We start from the raw sequence: 16,914 nt of genomic DNA, 5'->3' as shown, positions 1-16,914 counted from the left end.
TAGTATTAACATTTAATGTAATAATTTATAAATTATAATATGAAATTATTTCATATATGAATATATATATTATATATAAAAATTTCACATATAAATTTATAATTTTATATATTAATATATATATATAATATATTGTATAAAACTTAATAACTTATATATAAAAATATTTTTTTTGTATATTTTTTTATAAACCGGTCCGGTCCAGTTCTAAAAATCTTAAAACCGGAACCGGACCGGAACCGGCCGGTTTTAGGATTTTTGGAACCGGTCCCGGACCGGACCTGTTCAAAACCGGTAAAACCGGTCCGGTCCGGTTTTCCGATTTTCCAGTTTAAAATTACACTCCTAATTGGAAGAAACTCATTAGTGACGATTTCAACTATTCTACATTAACGTACCCTCAATTTACCAAATTAAGACTAGCAATAATTAAATACGATCCATACGTAAAAAATTTCTCCTGATAATATATATATATATATATATATATATATGTATGTATATATATATATATATGTATGTATATATATTACTTACGTATTAGCTTTTCATTGTGGCAAAGGTGGAAGATCACTCTCCTGAAAAAGATTGTAACAAACAACACTAAATTAAATTATATATGTTTCTTTTATATATATATATATAGTATATATAATCAAGTTTTACTTGCCCATAAAATATTGGTTTTCTTGTGTGCGTAAGAGATTCCTCTATATGTTGGGCCAAATGGGTCTCGTACAAAATTAGCAAGCTGACGAGTAAGCTTGACAATTAATAATTAATGTTTGCGGATCAAACAAAATTAAATAGTTTAAAATTTAGTGTTAATATTTAGTTCAAAGTTAAAGCGGAAGATACATGCATGAATATTTAGACATAAATAATGAATAGATCAAATATGCATGGGTTAAGTCATGAATAATTAAATATGTAGTACTAATGATATTGATGCACAGAAAAATTATACTTGCAGTCATGAAATGTACAAGTGCTACACAATCTCTTTGAAAAAAGTGAGTAAATACAAGACTCACATGATAAAAAAACTATTTTTTTAATAGTGAACCCCCTTCTTTTTTTAAATAATTGTACGGCACTTGCGCACTCCACGATTGTATTCAATATTAGTTTTTTACAAGTTTACCTTTAATTAAAAGATAAACAACCTTTTTATTGCTAAAATTTTTTTATTTAAGGTTTTTTTTATTGGATTAAAATATTATTTTAATTAGATATGCACAAAGAATTAGCTGGTTATATTTACAAACATGCTTGGGGATATTGGTTTTTCTCATAAATCTAGATGTATAAGATATTAATTATAAGTTGGCTTATAAGAATTAGGTTATATTTTAATTGATATATATAAGTAGGCTTATAAGATATATTTTCGTTATTAAACCCATATATTTCAAATATCGGGTCAATTTAACCCCCTTTTATATATTAATTAATACGTTGAATTAATTAACTGACAAGGATGTATATATATATATATATATATATATATTAAACGACTTATATATATTGGTCGCTTCATGCATGTCGCCTAACTACTAATTAAACAAATCATATCAAAGTTAAGAGATCATTTGGTCCATATAACTCACATATAATCATAAATCCATGACCTGATGGTAACGTACAAGAATTTGATCATTAATGAATATTTTTAATTAAAAATTCTATTTATAATCCTCTACTATCTTTCTTTTATGTGGTATTAAATTACTAAAAAATAAGTAAAAGATAATAAATAAATTTCCAATCAATTAATGACGCATGATGGTGTGAAGATATTAATAATTAAAAGGATGGTAAATAAATATATATTCATGTATAATATATAAAAATATCTTTTTAAAAAAATAAATATTATATGATTAATTCGGCTCGATTTAGTTTGGTCCGATGCAACCCCGGTAACCGAACCAAAAAGTTGAAAAAATGAAATACAAATCCCGAACTGACCGGACTAGGCCAAAAGCCGGCCGGACCAATTGGTTCGATTCCGTCCCTGTCCAACCGAGGTCCATTTTTTCCGTTTACGGCTGGCGGTGCTCGAGCATGCGGCGTGCAGATGATCATCAGCTGGACTCCAAGCAGAAAAATAAATAGATAAATAAATAAAAATTTGGTCATATTGTGGCCCACTTTCGCTATCTATATGACATCTTTGCCAATCAAAAGCTTGAAAATTAAGGAAAAACAGAAGATAAGAAAGAAAACTTCAACCATACCCAAAGATCGAGGACAAAAAAAAAAAAAAAAAAACAAACTATTGCACTGAAATTACAGTTAATAAAGGACATGGCCTTTTGGCCATGTTTCATCCTTTTTTTTCAGACATCACAATATCCATAATAATTACATCTTAGGTCGACGACGTTGGTAATTAATTCCCTTTACCTTCACACTTCACACAGACAACAGCGTACGTAGAAATCAAAGCGGAGGGTCCTAATTTTGGTTCTCCACACGCTTTACATATCTTAAAATATACAAACTAAAAACCATTAGATGTTCAGAAAAGTAAAAGGATTACACGTACGAGTCCTCAAGATACACTTATCACAGTTCATGCATGCACTGATCATAACACAAAGTTCCATGCCTTCAGCTTTCTTCAGGCACGTCACCATTATTTTCATTGATGATATTGATCAGGTGCTTGCCACTCGACGAGGAGTCAAGCGGCAAAGTGGAGACTGAACTCCTGAGGAAACTATGATTTGGGTAGTTGAAGAAGCCCTTGAAGATGGCGAAGAAGACGCAGATAAACGATAGTCTGATGAGCAGAAGAGCTGCACATCCGACGTTTGGAAACGACCTGAATCACCGGGAAGTCTCATATAGGAAGCCGAGGGCGAGTCATTGAACCATGACCCAAGAGGGCTTTCTTTTCCATACTTGTACTGCATTATGGCCCTGTATACCACAGGAATCAGACCCTCCATTTTTACTCTACTGTTTCAGACTGAGAGAGACCGATCTGGCTAGAAAGAGATTTTTGTGCCTGTTTTAGATGGTGTTTAGGAGAAGGGGGATGTGGGATATATTGGTTTAAAAGAGGGTCGGGGCTGAGGTTGATGACGTGAGAGTATTATATAATGGATTGGATCGAGTCCAGCTCTGCACGCCAAGCTGCAGGAGAGACTTCAACGCAAAACCGCACGAAGACCTCGAAAGCTATTGTACATGAAAGCTCTATCCAAACTACATCCATTTATCTTCGTTTACATCTCACCAAATCTCACTCTTATCCTTTTGTTTAATATTGCATTATTTTATATATATATATATATATATATATATATATATATAATTTCCGAGGTTATATATATGGTTTCGGGGCGTTTTAGCTTTGTTAACAAGATTGGTCGGCTAGCAGCTTGTTTTTTATTGTTAGCTAAGCTGGCCATTTGATATATAAACTAGTCATATTATAATATTTGTGCAACCCATCCGGAAGATGATCGATCGAGTAGTACTGATACAAAATCAAATCATGGTTTGCCACTTGTCCACGCAAAATTATAAAGACATCATGATCATCGATGCATTGTAATCAGATAGATGTGGTTGATTAATCAATTGGAAATTAATGTCTTTTTCTCTGAGACTGGTTACTCGATCATGTACTTTTTTATTATAATTATGATAAGCTTTTTGATGCCTTATGATCTACCGTTGATTAGAGCAAAACCCTTGATCATATCTTACTATAGTAGTCAACCCCTTAGATGTGTATCCATATATAAAGGTACTAAAAATATATATATATATATATATAAAAGTAATTATAAGATATTGAATAGTAGTGAATATTAGTGAAAAATATATGAAAAATAATAATAAAATAATGAATATCAGTACTCAAACTAAGTTTAATTAACTAGATACTATATATTATGATAAGCTTTTTGATGCCTCATGATCTACCGTTGATTAGAGCAAAATCCTTGATCATATCTTACTATAATAATCAACCCCTTAGATGTGTATCCATATATATAATTATTTAGAAAATTAAAATAATAAAAAAAAAAAAAGATGGGCAAAAGTCCAATTAGTGATATCTAGCTACTTCATAAGTCGTACGTACGTAAGATCGGTCAGAACCGAGTACGTACCAAATGTTTGAATTTCTAGAGTGCCGTTATATACTAGCTAGCTGAGAAAATTTATATATTATTTTATAAGAAATTATTAAATAGGGTACCAAAAAATTAAAAAAAAAATAAAATCTGTTGATATATATATATATATATATGAGTTAATCATGTGCAATAAAAATTATTGCTGCTTGCTTCATCGAATTACCCACTCCAATATTGTGCCAATCGTAGATGATCGATGAAGTCATTGTTTGCATCATCAATCGGTTCATCATATCGATCGTGCGGTTAAAAAATGATCTTCTTGTACTTTTCTTTCTCCACTCGAACATTTTAGCTTCAAAGCAGAACTCAAGCGCTCCCTAAGCAAAAGCTTACAAAACTGTGTGCCTAAGTTTACGTGGGCGTTAGGTGACGAAGAAGAAAGGAAGAAAGACCTGCTTTCACATGATGACATTAAATATATATATATATATATATATATATATATATATATATATATGATGGTCCAATTTGGTATTATTTCCCCTTTGATTAGATGCAAACCCAACCATTTAAAAGAGACATCAACTTGAATACAAACCATTACCGACACTAGCTATCATGGTTCATTAAGGTGGTCATGTTGTGCACGGCCTAGCTCTTTCAATCCATTTACTCATTTAGAATGTTGGTGGTGGGGCCAATAATTCAATTCTATCGTTACACCACACATCATCTACATGACATGAATTGATTTATAAAATTGAAATTTTAAAATTTATCTTTCAAATCAAATTATATCATATGAATAGTATGGTGTACAGGTTTTCAAATTGAATTATTCAGTCATTTTATTATTTTAACTAAGGCCTCGTTTGTTTTCAGGAAATATCTCATCTCATCTCACATCATCATTACAACTTTCACAAATTCTCATACAAAATAAAATAAACAATTCAACTTTTTCAAATCTCAAAACAAAAATAATATTAAAAAATATATTCTAACAATATTTTATTGAACTTTTTAACTTTAATCTCAATTCATCTCATCTCATCTCTGAAAACAAACGAGCCCTAAATTTGCTTCTTTCTATGCATTATCGTTTGACTTATGATGGATGGATCAATAAATTAGTAATTAAAGTTGTGTTTGGATAGTGAAGTGATATTAGATATTTTGTGAATAATAGTTAAAAAGTAATGAAAAATTAATGATAAAATATTAAATAGTAGTGAAAAGTATGTGAAAAGTAATAAGAAAATAATGAATAGTAGTGGAGTGTTCTCAGAAAATTCATCCAACCTAGTTTGGGTGTCAATGTATTCTCAGGTATTCTGAGAATACCTTACTACTAATATTTATTATTTTATTATTACTTTTCACCTATTTTTTACTATTATTCATTATTATTTAATATTCTATCATTATTTTTTCATTACTTTTTCATTGTTATTCACAGAAGACTTCAGAATATCTCACTATCCAAACGCAACTGATCATCTCTTTGAATTAATGATTTGCACTTAAAGATTGGTGTGCAACATCTCAATGAATTTTGGGTATGTAGACAATATTGTTTAATTATAAGTTGGCATTCACGCCGATAGCAAAACTTAAGAGATATAGTGGCCGGGGACAGTTTTCCTTCAACTCAGGTTTTCCCCAACTTATAATAAAGTCTGTAAGTTTTACGAGTAAATGAAAAACACATATTTTTTCATACTTTAAATTTTCACGTATCCCTTAAACATTAGATAACAAAAGTGACAAATTTATAGATTAGGTAGGAGGAATTTTCTTCATATTATTCGAGTTTGAAGGAAAACTCTATATATGTGAGTGGAAGAAAGAGTAAGGCGTGGTTTGTTTTCACAAACCATCTTGTCTAATCCCATCCAATAATTATAATTTTTCTAAACTTTCAAATAAAATATAAAAAAAATTCAAATATTTCAAATTCTAAAAGAAAAATAATATTCTAATAATATTTTATTTAACTTTCAACTTTTATCTCATCTTATGTGTATAATCAAACAAGATCACCTGAATCACAGGCGTACTAGCCTGTACTTAACTGGTTAATGTAATATAAGTGGAGGCAAAAAACTAACTGTTTTAAACTTTTGATGGAGTAGTTAGATCCCAATATATTGATAAATTAATTAATATATATAGTCTGATCGAAAATACTCGCCATGGTTAAGAATATCAGTCCAACTAATAATTGTATGTTTACATATATGCAACTGAAGATACTTTTTAGACGTTGCTTCGTAGGAAAGCTAGCCTGGCTCTAAGGCCGTTTAGGCCCCATTAACTTGTAATCAATCCCTGCAAAAAATGTACGTACGTACATTATCCCGTTTCTCACGGAAACGTATGTAAGAACGAGTCTATTATTTAAGAGTTTTTGAAGTGGTCCAACACTCTTTCATCACATTGATAAATGATCCTATAAAAATAGGATCACGTGAAACACGTAAATACCGAAATTTAATGGAGGTTTCGGCTATAAATACAGTATTTGGTCTATAGACTCACTCACTCAATTCCCTTCGGTATTACACCATTTAAATAGAGTGGAGAAGAGTTTGGAAGTGCCAAACACAGAGAGAAACGTAGCAAAACAGTGAATAGTATCAATAGCCGGAGGTATATTTTTCTTGGCATTAAAACCTATCAATTTTTGTTTCTAAAGTGTAATTCCACATTCTAGAATTGTTTTTAGTCCAGAGCAATTTGTAGGTTGTGTAACTGCATATAGATTACATGCTTACGTTAAAATTGAAGCTTAAATAAATATTCATGTGTTACCAATGTAAATCATGCTTTAAAATTGAATCTTAATGACATAAAATTGCCTGTGGGCTAAATTTTTAATTCAAGTAGATCCAATTAATCTATATGATAGAATTTTATCAAATTATTTACTTAATTCAAAATTCTAAAGGGTATATTATAATTTGATGTATCTTCTATCTTCGACTTTTATGATAAAACTATCAAATTATTTACTTAATTCATAATTCCTGTGGGTAATTTATGAATAACTTGATATTTTATCCTAATTAATAATATAAATATAATAAAAATTCATGTGGGATAAAATTTATCATATTAAGTATAATTAATTACAATTAATGTCTAATATACTTTATGTGATCCTAATCAATCATAATAATTTTACTTAATTAAAGATGCTGTGGCTATTCTCTAATTAACATAAAATTATATAGATCACTAGACATTCAAATTGCATAAGACTAGCTTAATATTATGAATTACATAATTTTAACTAATACTAACATGTTATTATTATGCAAAAAATATTCATAATGTAAGCATAAAAAATGCATAATCAAAACTGCATAACATTTAATTTCATGTTATAAACTATATACTCATCCAAAAATTGCATGTATTAATATAAAGCAAAATTAATCAATTAATGTAAACTAAATATGAGCATAATAAACAAATTTATACTACAATTATTCAAATTGCATATAATTAAAAAAATATATAAGCACAAAGGCCCTTTTTTTTAAAAAAAAAAAAAGGCCCATATAAACAACCTGTCATTTTCCTTATTGTTTAAAACAAAAACAGCCATGAAAACAACATATTGTTTTCTTCAGGAGTCTGTATCCCGTATAATGATAAACGACACGTCATTTTCAATTTGATGAAAACGACATATCGTTTTGTTCGGAAGCCATTTAACCAGTACGATACTAAACAACACGTCGTTTATAACCATTCTCATTTTTTTTCTATAAATTTCTCTATAATTTGATTAAAAAACACATTTTTTAAAATTTTCTTTTAAATTTTACTCATCTTTCAAAAACCTCATACATCCCACAATCTCACTCTCTATTCTATTAAAATAATCTTACGCCTCATTTGAATACAAAAACGGTTTCATCTCATTTCATCTTATCTCTTCTCATCATTACAATCTTTTCAAATTTTCACACAAAATATAATAAACAATTCAACTTTTTCAAATCTCAAAACAATAATAATATTAAAAAATAATATTCTAATAATATTTTATTCGACTTTTAATTTTCATCTAAAACTCATATCTCATCTATCTAACTATTCAAACAGAGCCTTAATCTATTCGATTCTTTTTTATTATTTACTCATTTATTTGTACATCTTTAACTACTTCTTCTTCTTTTTTTTCTTTTTTTTTTTTTTTTGAGAATGATCGGAAGAAAACTTTTAAACTTGTTTTTTTTCACATTTTCGTAATTATTTCATTATTTGTTATACCCATATTTTCTATTTTTCTTCTATTTTTTTAAACTACTCATATCTCTAAATGACAATATTTTTAAAATCAGTGCTTTTGTAATAATAATTTTTTAAAAAAATCATATTTTTACAAATAGTCAACTTTTAAAAAAAAAAATGGATCATCTCAATGGTGACATTTTTTTCAAATTTCCACAATAATAAATATGAGTACAAAAGAAAGTGTAGATGATTGTAAGAATAATTTATTTTATTTGTTAAAATAAAATATATATATAAAAAGTGATTTAGGGATGAACACTAACTCTCAAAATATAAAGAGCCACTATTCACATTTTAAATCTTTTGTTTAAAATAGGCAATCGGATGAAGAAGTATTTTGTCAAAAAAATTAAATTTATTTCTTAAAATTTAGAGATTTAAAAAAAAAATTAGAGATTTGGAGGGTTTAAAAATAGGGATGGGAATACTTCAAATGGTGATTTGGACAAAGTAGTACTTATCAATTAGCAGCACCGGAAAGCTACGTACAATTAGAATCAACGGGCTTAGGTGGAAATTACATTTGTGACCGCCAACAAAAGAGTGATTAAATAATCATTATCAAAGTCTTTGGGCTTTGTCTAATCATCATGTGTCTTATTTATATTTTGTTACTTGTTTTTCGGCTCTACTAAAAGAAAAATGATAAACGAATATCACTTTTTACAATATTTTATATAATAATATTTTAAAAAATTATTATTTTTATAAACTAATTTGTAAAAATAACATTATTTTACTAAAATGTGTGAGTACCATTGCTCTTGTTAAATTTGTTTGTCTCATAAGAATCCTCCCTTTTTGACGATCTATTAGCATTCATGCTCTGATAATGATGGGGTATGGATAGTTAGATCTTAAAGATCCTGTTATTCAAAAAAAAAAAGATCTTAAAGATCCGATAGTACTGGACGGCCTGGCCTGTAGTTGTTCGGGTCGATTCACGATTAAAAAACAAAACTAGTAGTTAGGGTCTTTGGTGCTGAAGAAATGACAACAACAAAGGGAGAGGAAGAAGACCCTATATTCTTGCTGAAACAAGCACCCATAGTGGCTTTGTAAATTGGCCAAATAAAAATAAAGAGAAATAGAGAGGGAGAATCACAAGTGGTGTGGGGGGAAGTTGGTTTTTGATAGTGAAAGAGACAAGAGAGAATCATGGGTGAGAGAGAGAACTGTAAGGTGTGAGGGAGAAGGTAGTTTCTGATAGTGATAGAGACAAGCATGGGGAAAGAGAAGCAACGAGAGGAGGGGGTTCGGCCTAGCCTAACCGTGATGTGGCCCTCCAAGACAGAACGTGCGGTGTGCTATGGATGAACCAACCTCCAAATAGAGTTTCTCTTATTCGGGTCATTCCTTGGACGGCCATTTGCAACCACCTTATTGGAAAGCACAAATCGGGCCGTCCAAGCAGGGCTTACAAGGGCTGCCCCTAGCCTTTAGAAGTCTACCGAAGGACGGTCGACTGTTGAGCTTTACAATTAAAAGTCTATGTTAACTGGCCGCTGTGCATTTACCTCTTGCGATCGAGCTGGCGAGCGGTATCATCCAATTGAGTGATCAACTCATTTTTGTGCGATAGGAACCCTTGCAAAGATGGTACAGGTTTCATCCATTTCTAGGCTATTTACCTCTCATGCGGCTAAACCTGTGCTACTGAATTGGGCCCATGAGGACATGTTTCCGAGTCCATATATAAGGCATGTGGCTGGGTTTTTTTTTCCGGCCCAGTTCGCAATTTATCCAGGACTGTCATTTTCTCGAGATATTTATTAGTATAGGGATGCAATTATAATCTTAAAGTACATATACAAAATCTCACTCTAAATGTTTTGACATGTCAACTGTCCCTCGCCACGACACTTCACCCAAACAATAATATTCTCCCTTCGTTTAAAAAAAAAAAAAACAAAGAGAGAAAGGTAAAAAGAAAGAAAATATTTTAGTTGATTATAAAAAACAATCTTATAAATTAATGTGATTTAACGGACTTCGTCAAATTATAAAATAAATCTAATAAATCAGATAAAATTTCGTTAATTTATAAAATTATTTTATGTAATTTTTTTTTTCAATGTAACATCAGATATTCGGCGAGTTGACTGCAAAGTCTTGTCTGACGTAAAACTAAAATTAAAAGAAAAATGCGAGTCCGATTATTATTCTATTAGTAATCCGACTAATGTCGGCATTATTTTATTTATATATATATATATATATATATATATATATTTTAACCGTTTTAACCTAATCTATCGATATAATCAACATCGTCAGAGAAGTACGTCTTTTAATAAGGTTTCTTGTCAGTAACATATCGTTATAACCAGTAGCTTTGATTTGTGACTTTTCCCTAAGATAATGGTAATAATAAGGTCATGGAGATGGAGCTAAATTATCACTTATATATATTCATTGATCAGTTTTAATTAATCTTTTGATCAGTATATTATTATTTATTTTTTAACTATATTTTCTAGTGATCAGTTAATTTTTTAATTCAAGTTTTTGGTCTTTTTGTTTGGGAGGTCTTCTTCTTGCATGTCCTTTGAATGTGGTCCAATATCTAGAGGCTTAAGTACGTCTTCGAATGTGGGAGATCACTTATATATATATATATGTTTAAAATAATTTTAAAATTATTTAGAGTTGATATGGTTGAAGTCAAGAGTTAATTTATACTTTATGTATGATCAGAACCATTTTTTGAATTTCTCGTTTTCACAATATAGAGAGCTAAGGGGATATTGTTTGTGAAATGAGATTATGAGATGAGAATTTTTTGAATAGTATTAAGATGATTTGTGAATAGTAGTAAGGTAATTCGAGTTAAGTATTTATTGAATTTTAGGAAATGAGAGAGAAAATATTGAATAAAAGATATTATAAAATTAAAATATTATTAGAATATTATTTTTTAATGTTATTTTTATTTTAAAATTTGAAAACTGAATTATTTTTTATATTTTGTTCAAAAGTTTAAAAAAATTGTAATAATTAATTTGAAAGTAATTGTATTTGAGTGATATTTGGGAAGCAAATAAGATGAGATGTGATGAAAATTATAATTTCCAATGATGCAATTTAGATACCCTCTAAGTGTGAACATCTAATTGTGAAACTTTTTCTTTGTCTACCCCATGTATTGTAAAGCATTTGATGATCTATTTGGAGATTTCCCTTCCTATAAATTGAGTTAGGGGTTGATAAACATTAAAAAGGAGGAGTTGTGAAGAAGACCGAACACGAACAATATTGGCGCCCTAGGTTGTGGTTCTAGTCGTGCATACATTTACATCTTTATTAGAAAACATACAATTGTAATGTACATAAATGTCGCGTAATTATTTTGAAAAAGAGTGAGATTCACTATTAAAAAATTAATTTTTATTATGTGATCTTACGTGTTATTTATGTTTTTCAAAACGATTATACAGTGGTTGTACAATTCGTAATTACAAATTTATTTTCTTTTAACAGAATTAATATTAATGCTTGAGCCACACGTACGGGGGGCAAAATTGGGGTACTCATGTTCATTGCATGACAGACGTACTACTCCAGTATGCTTGTCCTCGTGTCTTTTTTCCTTGTACGTAGCACTAGTACTCTTGTTTAATTAATATATAGCAGCGTAAAAGAGCTATGTTTCTTTGCAAATGGACAGACCTGATCAATCCGTATGCATACATGGCCTTATTTGATAGTGAAATTGATGTGCTTAATTCTCTATACGTGAAGTACTATTCGATCGATCTATGGTGGTTATATAAAAAAAAGTCTCACAAATTAATGTCCATATAATATGTGGTTAATTATGTGATCTATACACTAAATAATTAATCCTCCGTCCGTCCAAACTCTATCAATAATTCACTGATGGAAAATGTTGACATGGCACACGCACTACAAGAAAAATACTTATTTACGACCAGTTAATTCTAACAAAATGATTATTTGCAACTAAAATTGATTGTGAATAGTCTTTTAGTCGTAATAAATTGATCACAAAAATCCGTTTTTCTTGTAGTGACGTACATATGCCATGTCATAACCAATTATAGAATAACACGTGGGATCAATTTGATACCACATAACTATATATAGGCCATCATTATTTGGATAAAAAAGTCAAACTTAATTGGACTTTGTAGAGCAATATCACTAGCTACTTCCTACATTATTCTTTCAATTTTCAACGATATATACGTACGTGTGAAGGTGGGTGCATGGTGGACAACAACAATAAACTAATAGAAGAAAACCAACGAATTAAGGAATCCAATTCACATATACTGAAAGTCTGTCCCTTTGGATTTATTATAAGACAAGTAAACCATAACCAAACTTAATTATCACTACATGATAACAGCATATTATATAAATTACATATATACAACCAATAGCCAAGTAGTTTTAATTAATTTAATGCTAGTGATCAATATATAATATATATATATATATATATATATACGATCGAGTAGCTATCATATCTGTTAATAACTGTACGCATTTCAAGCTAGATATAAGCTAGTTTATTTGTGGCCAGTTATTTCTTACGAAAATAACTATTTCATATTAAAATGAATCTATTTTCATTACAAATAATCATTCTCATTATAAATAAACTGTCACAAAAGTTCTTTTTTTTTTTTTTTTTTTTTTAGTAAGGAGTGATGTATAAGTGGCAGAAAATCGAAGCAAAATAAAACGGATATAATCTGGATCATGAATCTACAAGATTCTACTTAAGATTTATTAAACTTTTTCCCCCTTTTTTTATTATATATGCAGGTATATAACTTCTTGTACTTATCACTATATATATATACACGTTGGAAGCTGGTTTGTCAAGTATTTCAAGATTCGGACTAGCTACGTACAGATAATATGGCACTAATTTAGGCTACAACCAATAGCTAGATTGCTGATCTCAATTAGATTAATCAAAGAGATCTTTACAAAAATCTAAAATACTATTTAACCATAACAATCATGTTATTGGTACGACGTGCCAGGCCAATTAATTTAAAAATGACAACTTTATATCGAGTACAAATTAAAGAAATAAGGGAGAGCCAATTAATATTAGAATAAAGTTAATTTGCCTACTCTATATGATCGCTCTACTTGACTATTTGGAAAAAAAATTATTTTTTTATTTAATGATTAAAAAAATAATTTTTAATATATTGATGTATTTTTTTATTTTTTAAAAATATTTAAAAATTTTAAAAAAATATGAATAAAAAAAATACAAAAATATAAAAAGTAATTGTGGGTCATGTTGAGAGGACTACTCTAAACGGCAGAGTAGCCCGACTCTTAATATTATTATACATGATGATCAAAAAAATAATAATTAATCTTGACCATACCAAACTTAATTTCATACTCTATCGGGAGGCCAATTAATTGATGGAAGTTTCGTATGTCACATCCCGCTTCCATCCGGCTATAATTAAAATTAGTAAGAGGCTCATTGCAATTTTATTAGCCCATTATATATATATATATATAAACTTGTGTATATAAGTGTCGACGCTAAATAAAAAAAAATATTTCCCACTATGGCTTTGTTAATCGCTTAATACAAATGATCACGACCGATCTCACGGCCATCACCAACAGCTACCATTACTAGTTTTGATTATGGTGACTACATACATGTGTACAAATTTCTCTGACCTCGTCCTCCATTTTCATTACCTCTTGCTCCATATCTTCTTCGTCCTTCCAGTTCTTTCATATTTTCTTTTAGAGAGAAATTATAAAAAAGAATAATTAGAAGAAAGCAATGGAACTTTATTGAGATTTTTTTAAGTGTTTATTATTCTATATTTCTAAACTTAATTATAGGTTAAGAGGAATATTTTATTCACAAAATAATTTTATAAAAATAAATATATAAATTAATATAATACATTGAATTATAAAATTATTTTTATTGTAAAAAAATTTAGCTTATTATACGAAATCTTGCCTTTTATGAATTAGTTTTATATATATCTGTAGCTAGTAGGAATTAAAATTACTGGAAAACTTTATTGTATAGAACTTATTGTTTGCCACCGCAAGTGTCATTGCGATCATCATGATCATGACCCACCACTCAATATGACTATATATATATATATATATATATATATATATATCGATATAAGGAAGCTGCTACTCTGCCCTGTACTTTGCACTCTCACTTTATCCCCCAGTACAAAAGTGTGTGCGCGTTTGCTTTTTTAAATAGTAAGAAAAAAAATAACTATTTTACGGATGTTTTAGAGGGATAAATTAGCATTTTCCATCTATATAAAAGAATAACATTGTATGATATTGATCACGACTTGTTAAATTGAAAGTTAAAAATGGAAGGATGAACAAGTAAATCTACGGATGCTTGGTCTATAAATTTATGATCTTGTAAAAATAATCTAACAAAATGATTCGAGTTGTTGGCCTCGGATTGATTATATACAATATGACATATCATAAAGTCATATTAATTTTTAAATTTACTTATATAAAATTTGTTTTTAAGTTTAGTGCTCTCAACTACGGAATATTAAAAAAAAAAAAAGTTGAATAATTATAGATAAAAACTTCTTTAACAATCAATAAAAGAAAAATCTATTTATCATTTTTTTTTTAGTTTTTATCATCATTCTTTTAATATTTTTTTATGTGACATTAAATAATAAATTTATAAATAAAATATAATAAATAATTTTAAATTATTTAATATTATATTATAAGATGATGAGAGGAACGATAACCGTCGAAAAAAAAAATTATTCATTAATACCAACAAATTGGCACTACAATTGATTGGTTTGATAGTTTTTAAGGATATATCCACGTCATTCTCTCTTCCCATATACTATGCCAATGAGTCGAGATTCCTCCCAGGTGCTCTCCACCCTCCCCATTCCAAGGCTTTAAGCTATTTTGGTAAAGCTTGCTTTATTTTCTTTTTTCCTTTTACGATGAAGCTCTATCGCCTTTTAGTCATGGCTAAGCAACACGCGCAGATTTAACACTGTTGATCTACACATGAGACAAAAACCCTTGGCTTGATTCAAAGGGTGTGTGGTGCCTCAAGTGCCACCCATCTTTGGGGCCAGCTAGCTCCAAGTGTGCCACATCATATATGTTCTGCTAAATCAAATTCCTTGGCTTCAAATATTCAAGTTCTGGCCACGAGTTAGTCACTTACACTTTTCAAATGGGACTGATCATATAAGTCTATATAATTATATTTAAAAAAAAATTAAAATTATAATAATAATTTTTTTATCTTCATTTATCAATATGACTGTACATACAATCATCAATTTAAGACTGTAAAGAAAAATTCCTCAGGCCCTATAAAAGCATTTGTGCAAGAGAGGGTGCCTCTCTTAATATAAAACCACTAATAGGATCACTACTAGCCGATGTGAGACTATCTCGACCCGCATACTCGACCCTCCCCTCGGGAGTCCCTTGCAGCTGCCCCACACGCCTTCACTACTGACGCGTGAGCCCAACATATATATTGAAAAAATCTATTCATCATCCCAACTTCTATTATCCTTCCATCAGTTTATGATGTGACATTAAATGATAGGTTTATAAATGAAATGTAATAAATAATTTACAATTACCTAATATATAGAATGATAAAAATTAGGATGATGAGTAATATTATTCTATATATATTATATGTACCGTTTTTGTTGATCCTTAAATGTAGATAAAACTGTGAATTGTAAAATCTTCTAATTGTGAAGACATGTTGAAAGTCTAAATCTATTATCATTCTCATAACCTCTAAAGTACTATTTCTTATATACCGCCCAAATCTATTAGCCCTAACTTTATTGATTTATTTATTTTTAATTTAACCCTCAACACGAAAGCTATACAAGACTTCTCCCTTTAAAAGAGCACTCAATTACGTGAAAACCCACACAAGTCTACAAAGCGGAAAGCTTTGTGACATGATCTAAAGCTAATGGAGTAAGATCAGATAATGCAGCATCTATCTAAATTGCTACAGTTTATTTTAACTCAATGCAATTTTGTCTATTTTAGCAAAAAATCTTCGTTATTCTCCATGCGATTGTCAACTCAAACAGCCTTTGATAGCCTTTTTCTTTGATCATGTAAAAAGTTTATTTGCCAAGTAGTTCAAGATCACTCTTCATTCCCTCCTTTTTTTTTTTTTTTTTCTTTTTTTTTTCTTTTACATTCTTTCATCGTTTAACATTTGGATCTAGATTTTTTGAGATAATTTGTATTTGTTCCTCACCTCCACTTTTTGTACGTTGCAACATGATTATAAAATAAAGGATAATTCTATATATAATCATAAAATATATAAATATTACATAATTATTTTAAAAAAGTGTGAGATCTATTATTATAAAATTATTATTTTTAAATATAGATTTTATATTTTATTATTTTTTTAAAAATAATTATAGACAGTTACTAAATTCAGAATTATAAATATAGTTAAAAT

Source organism: Juglans microcarpa x Juglans regia, chromosome 5D, assembly GCF_004785595.1.
Source record: "Juglans microcarpa x Juglans regia isolate MS1-56 chromosome 5D, Jm3101_v1.0, whole genome shotgun sequence".
Lineage (NCBI taxonomy): Eukaryota > Viridiplantae > Streptophyta > Magnoliopsida > Fagales > Juglandaceae > Juglans > Juglans microcarpa x Juglans regia.
This window is presented reverse-complemented; position numbering follows the sequence as displayed.